Source organism: Vitis riparia, chromosome 16, assembly GCF_004353265.1.
Source record: "Vitis riparia cultivar Riparia Gloire de Montpellier isolate 1030 chromosome 16, EGFV_Vit.rip_1.0, whole genome shotgun sequence".
Classification (NCBI taxonomy): Eukaryota; Viridiplantae; Streptophyta; class Magnoliopsida; order Vitales; family Vitaceae; genus Vitis; species Vitis riparia.
In genome coordinates this window covers 20,633,073-20,645,592 of record NC_048446.1, presented here as the reverse complement: position 1 = coordinate 20,645,592, position 12,520 = coordinate 20,633,073, and the positions used below count along the sequence as shown (strand labels likewise).

The following is a 12,520-nucleotide window of genomic DNA, read 5'->3' as shown; positions in this document are numbered from 1 at the left end:
ATTAGTAGTGATATTAAAAATATAAAATTGTTTTCCAAATTAAAAATTATGGTAGCTGATTTTTTTTTATTATAAAAAATAGTTCTTATAAAGTTATTTCGAAAGAAGTTGTTTTTAAAAAATAGTTATAAAATATTAAATATACAATTATTTTTAAGTAATATATACTAAATTTTTAAATAAATCTACTTTGTAAAATATTATCAAACTATTTTTACAATGAGTTAGAGTGCGTTTAGGAGTGTTTGTACTTAAAATATTTTTAGAGCTCATTTAACAATGATTTTAGGAAACGTTTCTAATATTTTTAACATTTAAAAAATTTTATTATTCAAGTATTAGAAAGATTAAAAACGTTTTTTAAAATAATTGTCAAACGGACTTTTAATAAAATTATTTTCTTAAGAAGGGTTTTTAAGATAATTATCTGTCAATTGTTTTTCAAAAACCATTGTAAGTAATTTTTCAATACTATAAGTAATGTTTTAAATTTTTAAATGTTTTCTAAATTTTATTAAAATACTTGATATTTAAAAAAAAAAAACACTTTTTACATTAAAAATGCTTAATAAAATCACTTATAAACGCTTTTACAAATTATATTTTAAAAACATTAAAGAGTCAAGAACCTAAATTGAAAACACGAAAAAGAAGTGAAAATGAAAAGGAGGGATATTTTTAGTAATTATGAGGGTCCAACTAGCAGAGCGTTGGGAGACTGAGAGTGGTGCCTTCAACACCCAATTCAGATGTTCACTTCACACTTCAACTTGCCTTTAAAACCCACCCCTGCTTCTCAGCTTCACCTCACGTCTCCAATCTCTCTCTCTCTCTCTCTCTCTCTCTCTCTCTCTCTCTCAAGTACGCCCATCACCTGCACACTAAAATGACGACTCTCTCAAATTCTGTGAAACTCAAGTATATTAAACTTGGCTACCAGTGCCTTGTCAACCACATTCTCGCCTTCTTCCTCATACCAATTCTCATGGGTTTTCTCATTAAAATCCTCAATCTGGGTCCTGATCAAATCTATGAAATATGGAGCTCTCTCCACTTTGATCTCCTTCAATTTCTCGGCTCCTCCTTGATAATCATATTCTTTGGCACCGTCTACTTCATGTCCAAGCCTCGTTCTGTCTACCTAGTCGACCATGCTTGCTTCAAACCCCCAGCCGCATATCGCGTTCCCCATGCTACCCTCCTGGAACACTTGAGGCTCAGCAACAAGGATACTCCTGAGATTGTTGAGTTCCAAAGGCGAATTCTCCAGAGGTCTGGTCTAGGAGATGAGACGTGTTTGGCTCCTGCAAATCTATATCTTCCTCCTACACCCAGCTTGGAGCCTTCAAGGGATGAAGCGGAGCTTGTTCTCTTCTCTGTTATTGATGATTAGTTGAAGAAAACCGGGACTAAGACCAAGGACATCGATATTCTTATTGTGCATTGCACTATAGTTTCACCTATTCCATCACTGTCTGCTATGGTGATTAACAAGTACAAATTGAGGAGTAACATAAAGAGCTTCAATCTTTCTGGTATGGGGTGCAGTGCTAGCCTTATATCAATTGATTTAGCTAGGGAACTTCTTCAGGTTCATCCCAATTCATGTGCTATAGTGGTCAGCACTGAGATCACCACTCCCAATTATTATAGCGGCAACGAGAGATCAATGGTTCTTACAAACTGCTTGTTCCGAATGGGTGGTGCAGCCATCCTTTTGTCCAACAAAAAGGCAGACAGGAGTCGATCCAAGTACCAATTACTCCATCTTGTCAGAACTCACAAGGGAGCTGATGATAAGGCTTACCGGTGTATCCATGAACAAGAAGACACACAATGGATAAAAGGGGTTTCACTCTCTAAAGACCTGATGTTGATTGCTGGGGAGGCCTTGAAGTCCAACATAAACACTATTGGACCCCTTGTGTTGCCTGCTTCCGAGCAGCTCCTCTTCCTGTTCACACTCATCGGCCAAAAAATACTGAAACTTAAGTATGAAGGTGTCAAACATCATCAGACTTCCTTGTAACTTCTTGTAATAGAGACAACCATCATAATTACTCCTTTTGAAGCCAATCTTTAGTATGAAGGTGTCAAACCTTTTATACCACTGCTTGGGGTTTGTTTCAATCCATATAAGGATTTTTTTAAGTAAACACACTAGATGTTCCTTTTTTGGCTCTTCAAAGCCTTCAAGCTGAGTCATTAGAATTTTTTCTTCTAAGTCTCCATGTAAAAAGGTAGTTTTAACATCTAGTTGCTCCAATTCCCAATCAAACTGAGCTACAATGGACACCAATACTCTAATTGAGGTATGTCTCACCACTAGAGAGAATACTTTGGTGTAGTCAATGCCTTCTCTCTGAGTATACCCTCGAGCCACTAATCTAGCTTTGAACCTTATGGGTTCATTCTCAATGGCACCCTGTTTCCGCTTGAATATCCATTTACAACTTACCACTTTTTTATTTGGCTTTCTTTCTACATGCACTAATTCGTGCCCGATTGAGTATTTTAATAAAAAATATTTATAAATCCTATGACCTTATACTGGCGTATCAAAGCTACTATAGTATAGCAGCTCTAGGGTCGAACTCAGGGATGGGTTTTCACTCTACCAGTGATAGACTAAAGATTAGAAATTGAGTCTGATGATTTCCTTTGTCATAACTTAAAGTTTAAAAGAAAATAAGATTTGTTTTGAAAGTGGTGCTTGGAACTAAACTAATATAGAACTAGGTAGAAATGAAAGAAAGAAAGTCTCCTGGAGCTAGAGGTTGCTAGGATCAAGTTCAGGATGCAAAGTGGGAAATTCCAGATTTTTCTTCTCGCATTGGGGACAACAACATAAAGGATGGTTGTTTCCCGAACCGGTATAGGTTTAACAATGAAGATTTAATCCATAAAAAGTCAATAGAAGTGGTAGTCAAGTTCCATTAATGGCTTTAGACAATAAGGGTCTTCACCTTGAGCCACTTTCCAATGGCTCGTACATGATAACTAATGGACTGATGTGGATCTAGCAATAAGTATCCACAGAGACCTTAAGCTTCCCATGTATTGACCATTCAAAGTGATTCTAAGGGATTTAAAGCAAAACTTTAGATTTAAAAGCCATTTATGAACTCCAACTACCTGTATTTAATGCACGAGAGTTTTCCACTTTAGCATCTGGACTTTTCACCTAGCTTCCTTCACTCCAAGAAACCAAAAGTTTAGCCTCTCATCCTCTGGGAAAACATCCTCAGAGGTTGTTTGGCTTCCAAGAAAAAGAAAATAGTAGAGAGAAAAAGAAAGCAAAAGAGATCTCTGTATTTCACTAAGTGTAAAATTTACATAAGTTGGTCTCCTCGAGAAAACTCCTCGAGAGTCCTCTTTTCAGTGTTTACAAGAGAGTTTATATAGGAAGGTAATTTACCCTTCCTTGGATACTTCCTAGCTAAGGAATTACATGAGTGGCAGAATACAAGGAGAAAATGGAAATTTAGACATAAAAAATATCAAAAGAAAAAGAGTCGGCACAAATATCCCAGTTTCGCACGTTGCATGGTGACTTGCGAAAATTTCGCAAGTTGATTTCGCAACTTAGAATCCACTTTCGCACATTGAGATCCAAGTTCACAAGTTGAAAAATCAACTTCGCATGCTGGGCTTCACTATGACTACATAGCTGCCATCCACTTTAAATTTCGCATGTTGAAGTTCCAATTTCGCAAGGTGCGAAATTGTCCCTCAGGTTGATGCAGTTGTCTTCCGAAGGCCATATCTTCCTCATTTCAGCTCCAAATCGTACACGGTTTGAAGCGTTGGATTCTTGAATTCCTGAGCTTTGAAATGGTATATAGCATGTAGAAAATGGACTTCGGGAAGTGCTCCAAAAGTGCAAAGGAAGACTACAGCTGCTGTCCTCTATTTTCCTTACTCTGTTTTCCTCTCTCCATTGCTTTTTCCTTGCATACTTTGAACGACTTTGGCAAAGGACTATGAGGCTCCAAAGCTTGGTTTCTTCATGAATTTGAGCTTCCAAAAGCTTTTCCATGAACTATATACAGCTCTCCCTCATTCTTAAATTGCTTTGGTGAGCAAAAAGCTATCAAAAACACCAAAACTTAACACAATTTGATTAGAAACGATTGCAAGGGTCCTTAACATGCCAATTGAGTTAAAAGGTAATAATTATTACTCAAGGGTGTTTAAAAGAGCTAATTACAAGCTACAAAATAGCATGTTTTGAGTAGTAATCATGCACCCAGGTCTGATTTTTCTATAAGGATTCAAATTCTTCACTCATTACTCTAAGCCATTTCATTGATTCATTGTTGTTTATAGCTTCCTAGTAAGAGAGTGGCTCACTCTCTTCATACTCCATAGCAGTCAATAGAGCATAGGCAATCAGATCTGCAAAACTAAACATGTCTGGGGGTTTTATGTTCCTCTTAGCTTTATCCCTTGACAAGAGATAATTAAGACCAACTTTTTGTGAGTTGGTTCCTGCACCACCTTCAACATTTGAACCTATCACCTTAGTATCTTCTGTCTCTAGGCCACCAAGTGCTAAATCATTTTGTTTATCATGACCATCTTGAGATGATAACTCCACCTCAAACTCAAAATGGTCTTTATCAAGTGTCAAGCTCATATTTTCAGAATCTTCCTCTGTACCTGCAGTGTTAGTTCTCATAGAAAGCATTTCATTTTCATTAAACTCAACATCAGGACTTATTATTATTTTAACACCATGAGATTCCTTATTTAATAGCCTGTAACCTTTAACACCCTCTGGATAACCTATGACCTTGGTTCTAATTTTCCTTCACTTTCTTGAACATAAGCTGTGCACCCACAGATTCTAAGTTGTTCATAGTTAGAAGGCTTTCCAGACCAAAGCTCTTCTGGAGTTTTAAAGTTTGTTGCACTAGATGGAGTTCTATTTACTAAATAGCAAGTTGTCATTATAGCTTCACCCCAAAAAAGTTTAGATAAGCCAGAACTATATAACATACACCTTACTCTATCTAGTAATGTCCTATTCATCCTCTCTGCTATGGCATTTTGTTGAGGTGTATTCCTTACTATTTTGTGTCTTAAAATACCTTGATTTTTACAAAACATTTCAAATTCCTCATTGCAAAACTCTAGCCCATTATCTGTTCTTAATACCTTTACTCTTTTATTAGTTTGATTTTCAACTAAAGCCTTACACTCATTAACCTTTGTTAAGACAGTATGTTCATCTTTAGTTTTTAACAAGTATAGCCAAACTTTTCTAAAGTAATCATCAATCAAGGATAGAAAGTACTTGTTTCCACCATGAGTAGAGACACTTGCATGCCCCCATAAATCTGAATGCACATATTCCAATACATCCTTTGACTTGTGTATTGCAGCTTTGAATGCCAACCTGTGTTGCTTGCCAAGAATACAATATTGACAAAAATCAATCTTGCTGATGCTATCCCCACACAATAAGCCTTGTTTTTGCAATTCTTTTAGACCTCGATCACTTAAGTGACCAAGTCTTCTATGCCAAAGAATTGTTTTATCAGTTTCAGTTCTTAACACTGATCCCATTAAACCTTTCAATGTGTGACCTTCTAGGATATATAAGCCATTTCTCTTCTGACCCTTCATGACAACCATGGTACCTCTTGAAATTGTTAATTTCCCATTTTCTGCTTTGAAGTTATAACCCGATTCATCCAAAGTTCCAAGAGATATTAGATTTCTCTTCAGGTCTAGTACGTGCCTGACTTCTTTGAGAGTTCTTGTCATTCCGTCAAACATGTTAATAGCCACCGTGCCAATTCCAACCACACTATAGCTCATGCTATTTCCCAACAACACCTTTCCACCATTAACTTCTTGATAGGATGAAAACCAATCTCTTCTTGGACACATATGATAGGTGCAACCTGAGTCCAAGACCCATTCTTCATGATTTTGATTCAATGTAACAGTGAGAACCTCTGCGTTATCATAACCATCATCTATAATGGCAACACTTCCTTGTGCTTGAGTCTTTTCTTCTTCTTGTCTATCTTGGCAGATTTTTCTTATATGTCCCATATTGTTGCAATGATAGCATTTGACATTCCTATAATCTTTCTTGCCTTTGGACTTTGATCTTGAATGTGATTTTCCTCATTTTCCATTGTTATTTTTATTTTGAGGTCTTCCTCTAGCAGTTAAACTTTCACCACTGTTAGTTTTGTCAGAGGTCTTCATATCCAACACCTTAGCATTCAAGGCATTCTGAACATCATCAAATGTAATGGCATCTCTGCCATATTTCAAGGTTTCTTTAAAATGCTTCAAAGATTTAGGTAAAGAGTTTAAGAGAATGATTGCCTTATCTTCGATCATCCTCCACCTTGATATCTAAACTCTCTAAATCCAACACCAATTTATTAAACTCATCTAAGGCATCATCAATTGGATTTGATTCTTCAATCTTGAAACCATATAAATGTTCCTTCAGATAAATGCGATTTGGCAAAGCTCGGGTTTTGTACAATTCTTCCAGCTTTTTCCAAACCCCAACAATAGTTTTCTCATGAGATATTTTTCTCAAAACCTAATTAGAAAGACTTAATATGATCAAGTTGTAAGCCTTTCTTTGAAATTATTGCATTTCCTTTTTAGTCACGCTTTCTGGAAGATCTTTATCAGGTAGTAAAGCCTTTTCAATGCCCTGTTGAATCAAGATGGCCTTCATCTTCATCTTCCACAGCCCGAAGTCATTTCTGCCATTGAACTTCTCAATATCATACTTTGTAGTCGACATTCTTCTTTCTTTGTTCTTGATTCAGCTCTGTTACCAGATGTTGAGGTTTTATCCAAGTTCCTCAATAAAATGAGATTGAACACCAATTATAGAAAACAAAGAAAAACAATACCAGAAATTAGAAAAACAGAGCAAGACAAGCAGAATTTACGTGGTCGGATCCAAGATTGGAATCCTACATCCACGGATCAAGATCACCTCCAAAAATCCACCAAGAATGAACCATTTTATACCCTCTGGAATCTCTGAGAATTTTCAAGCTCTCTCTATAGTATAATGAAGAAGATTCAAACTCCGAAATCCTCTCACACCTGTTCTATAAATTAGAAAACTCACACACACCTCTATTCTATTTTTTTCTTCTTCTTCCTTCACCCTTTTATACAAGTACATGGAAAAACTAAACGAAACAGGTATGCTTTCAGTTAGTTAATCAACTAACTTTGCTTATGTGGCCACTCAATTTTTGGACCACCAAACTTCACACCAATTATTACAGCGGCAACGATAGATCAATGGTTCTTATAAACTGTTTGTTCCGAATGGGTGGTGCCGCCATCCTTTTGTCCAACAGAAAAGCAAACAGGAGCCGATCCAAGTACCAATTACTCCATCTCGTTAGAACTCACAAGGGCGTCGATGATGAGGCTTACCGGTGTATCCATGAACAAGAAAAGCAAAATTGTTTTTCGATATTTTAGCTATTTGTCAATAACTTTACCTTTTTAATATTTTAAAATGAAAAAAAAAAGTTTAAAAAAAATTAAAATGATAAATGTAAAATTAAAAGTGAAGAATTGATATATATTGACAACTTTTTGTAATTTAATTAATGTGTTACATTTTGGATGAAATAATGCATCAATTATTTACATATACATTTTAACAATTTCAATTGAATGACACATGAAATAAAATTTGTATAAGCAGAAATAAATGAAGTGTAAGAGGAAAAATTCATAGTAGATCATAAGAATAAACTAAAATTGCTTCCTTAACCGTGATCCATTCCCACATTGCTTCGTCCTGCCATAGACCCTCTCAACGGCTATCCACACAAGTATTTAATGTGTAATTGTGAATAGAGGTGAAGAACTAAAAAAATCCGAGAGGTTGACCGTTTGTGAATGTTACAACTGATGACCTGTAACCTTGATTATATAAACTATATGATAATTGAAACATAACAAAGTATGATTGGCTGTAAAAGTGAATTGAATAATGCATTCAAACACTCCATTTGCAGTGAAAAACTCGTAAGAGCATTTTTGTGAGTGAGCAAACTGTCATAAATTTCATATTTTTTTTATATTACAACCACATAAATAAATTTGTAGTAATTAAATCTTACATGAATCTATTTTTTTTTTACCTAATTAGTTACAATATTATAACATTTTGTTTTTCAAAAAAAAAAATATTGTTTCCCTAGGATAATATTTAAATAAATCCTGTATAAATACATTCCCCCCTCCTATATTAGTGAAAATATTATGACTTGTATAATTTTTTTTTAAATCCTTAAAATAATTTTAAATAAATGTAATATGAATACATTTTTAAAATTATTTTTCTTTAAGATAATTTTTAAATAATTTTCTTATAAATAATTTTTTATAAGGGAAAAATTTGCGATTTTAAAAATTATGATGATAAATGTATGAAAAATACAAAATAAAGGCTCATTTTTTTTAAATTTAATTAATGCGATTAATAATATCAACAAATTAACATGATAAATGTGTAATTTTTATAAATTTTTAAAAATAAATTAATGGATAAATATGGAAAATTTTAAATATAAGAAAAAAGATAAATCATTAGTTTTCTGGCGATTTTTACTAAAGTATGTGTGTAGAGACCCCTTTTAAAACAGGGGAGGGGGGCTTTCTTTTGTTTTGAGACACCACTCGGGGAGGGTGGAATTTTTCGTTTTTTTTAAGTGGGGGGACATCTTTCTGGAGAGAAACCAGCTGCATGGACGTGTGGTGAAGGGCATGGCTGGCCATTGTGGTGGTTGAGGATGACATCTTCCCTGAGCGATGCACAGTGGAGCGGGTAGTGTGGCTTGCGGGGGAAGACAAAAAACAGGGGTTTTTGGGAGATATTGGCGGAGAAAAAAGGGAACTGGAGAGGAGTAGCAGAGGAGGGGGTTGGAAGCTCGCTGGAGACCAGGCGACTTTGCTCAACGGGAGTCATTCAGGTTAGATTATCTCCCACCTTGGGTTCTTCACCCTTACAGTCACATTTTATTCATTTCTAATGTTTGGGGTGCTTATTTTTAGCCGTCTAAGACGTTAAGCTGGTTTTTCATTTCTGCTCGCCTGATCTCTGTTTCTTCTCGCATGAGTTACATGATGATGGTGCCACCTGTCTGTATGTTGAAACCATTCGAATTGTCCCACCAGTTTCGAGCTCATCCATCATTCATGAAACGTGTTTTTGTTCAAATATTTCTTGGATTTTTTCATTTTCACTCTGTTTTTCTTAGCAATTTCATCCTTCACACCTATCTGCTCCCATGGAACTAGTTGCGGAAAGTTTTGATCCGCATTTTACTACCCGAGACTAGCAGCACCGATGGCTTTGTGAGAGTGATATTCCCTGGGAAATATGCTTCCAGGCTAAAGTTTCACACTATGTTATTCCGATATGAGTCTCATTATTAATCATGCATCCCAACGCTGACTGCATTCCGTTCACTAAGTTTGATGTAGTTGGGGTCTGATAAAAAAAAAAAAAAGGAGATTCTTCTCTTATATCCGGAACCATGGCAAAGGAAGAAGAGATGCTGATGAAAGAACGGGTGAAGGAAGAGGATGCAGAACAAGGAGTGCCTCAGGAGGCCCCCCACTTGAATGACAGCCAGTTCACTAAATTGGATGAGCTTCTAACATAGACCCAGCTGTACCAAGAGTTTTTGCTAGAAAAAAAATGGATTCCATCACCTTTAATCGTGTGGAGGAGAAAGAGAGTGAAATTGTTGAAGTAAAAAAAAGGGGTCGTGGTTCAAAAAGAAAAGAGGAATATAATAATAGGAAGGCCAAGAGAGCAGTTGCAGCCATGCTAGAAAGTATCTAAGGCATTACAATTAGAAATATCTTATGGTTGATGGTGGGGCCACAAATGTAAATTCATGATGTGCAGGTTGCAAGACTTTGTTTTATTTTTCTTTGGGCTGCCAGGATGTTCATACATCATTTGAAAACCTTTTTCCCACCTTGGCCACTTCTAATGTGGTCACTTTGGCACATAGCCCCAGTAAGCTTTTGACTTTTTACTTATTTTCTTATTATTTTAACAATTTTCCTAACCCTAGTTTTCCAAAGTTTATTCCATGATTCCACTTCTCAAATAATTTTTAAATATTTCATTTTAGAATAGTCTTTCTAAATTCTCATTTCTATATTTATTTATTTAATTATTATTCTTTTCGTTATTATTATTATTTTATTTATTTATTTTTAAAATTCTATCTTTAAGCAATTCTTAAAATTCCGATTTTCGAATTTAATTTTCAATCTAAAAAATTCTATTGTTCGTGTTCATTCGTCGAAATATTATTTTCATATTATTATCATTATCTCATTTATTTATTTGTTTATTTCCTTTAAAATTTTCAATAATTAAAGTTCAATTTTTCAAAATTCCGTTTTCCAAATTTAATTTTCAATCTAAAAAATTTCACTATTCACATTCATTCGTTTAAGTATTATTTTTCTTCAAAAATCTGACTTCCAAATTTAATTTTTCAATCTAAAAAATTCCACTATTCACGTTCATTCGTTTTAAATATTATTTTCGTTATTATTATTATAATTCCATTTATTTATTTATTTATTTTTAAAAAAAAATTATGTCATTCGTTTAAATATTGTTTTCATTATTATTATCATTATTTCATTTATTTATTTGTTTATTTCCTTTAAAAATTCCAATCATTAAAGTTCATTTTGTCAAAACTTTGTTTTCCAAATTTAATTTTCAATCTAAAAAATTTCACTATTCACGTTCATTCGTTTAAGTATTATTTTCGTAATTATTATTATTATTCTATTTATTTATTTATTTATTTCTTTTAAAAAAAATTCCGTCTTTAAACAATTCTTCAAAAATCTGACTTCCAAATCTAATTTCCAATATAAAAAATTCCACTATTGACATCATTTGTTTAACGATTATTTTCGTCATTATTATTATTCCATTAACTTATTTATTCACTTATTCATTTATTTAAAATTCCATCTCTAAATAACCCTTCGAATTTCCAATCTCTAAATTCAATTTCCAATTTCTAAAATTCTACTTTTCGCAATCATTTATCCAATCTTCTTTATTTTCGTTATTTCATTCATTTGCTTATTCACTTATCCATTTATTTAAAATCCACTTTCTAAATAATTCTTCAAATTTCCAATCTCTAAATCCAATTTCTAATTTCCAAAATTCTCATCTTCGTAATTATTTATCCAATCATTATTGTTTTCGTTATTCTATTCATTTATTTATTCACTTGTTCATTTATTTAAAATTTCATCCCTAAATAATTTTTTAAATTTCCAATCCCTAAATTCAGTTTCTGCAATCCTAACTTTCGCAATAATTTATCCAATCATTATTATTTCGTCATTATTATTATTATTCTATTCATTTATTTATTTACTTATTCATTTATTTAAAATTCCATCTTTAAATAATTCTTCAAAATTCCGATTTCCAAATTTAGTTATCTGAAATTCCAATTTTCCAATTTTCCAATTTCTGAACTTAATTTTTGGTTTCCAATATTCCAATTCTCGCATTTATTCTGTTACTTATTATTATTATCATTTTATTTATTTATTTCTAAAAATTCTGCCTTCGAATGATTTCTAAGATTTCCAATTTTTATAATTCAATTTTCATAGTTTCTGCTTCTCAAATAATTTTAAATTATGATTTCTTTCAAAATTTAATTTCCAAAGTCCCAATTTTCGTAATTTAATTTTTTTTAAATCCCAAACTCTCAAATAATTTTCAAAATCCCAATTTCTTTCAAATTTAATTTCTACAATTCTCATTCTTACATTTAATTTCTAAAAATCCAATTTTCAAATAATCTCTAAAACTCCAATTTTTAAATAATCTCTAAGACTCCAATTTTCAAAAATCCAGTTTTCCCCCGAATAGTTTTAATTTATGTTTGGTGATGCATGTGATATGTTTTGTGCTCTTTATTGTACATTGACCCCATTTTTATGATAGCGCATTGCTCGTTTGTGGCCTAGATACGCATCCACTCCCATTTTGGTCATTCTCTATGCATGTTTTGATTCTCATATGTGCATGATCGATTTAAGTATCAATTGATTTTCCTATTGATTGTCACGTTAGCTTCGTTTTATTAGTAAAAACCCGACTTTAGGGATTTAGAGGGGTGTTACGATCTTTAGCGTACCTTCCCGATAAGTAACCTGACCTCAAGCCCGATCCAATTTTCATTTATTTTTTAATAAATAAAATTATTTTCAAATAAAAATCGAGCTCGCCATTGAGTGAAAAATGAATGAGCCGAAATACGGGGTCCACAGTGTGATTTATTATTTTTATATTTAATTTTTTCCTTATTGATCACATCAATTTTATTTTAAATAATTACAAAAGATTATATTTTTAAATATCATTTTCTTGTTGATCTTACTAAAAAAATGATAATTTATCCTTTTTGTATTATATATAATTATATCTATATTATCA

General features: G+C 33.1%; 1 pseudogene; it reads left to right on the top strand.

Moving 5' to 3' along the window:
• Positions 1–886: 886 nt before the first annotated feature.
• On the top strand, positions 887–2,029 carry LOC117933400 (annotated as a pseudogene).
• Positions 2,030–12,520: the final 10,491 nt, after the last annotated feature.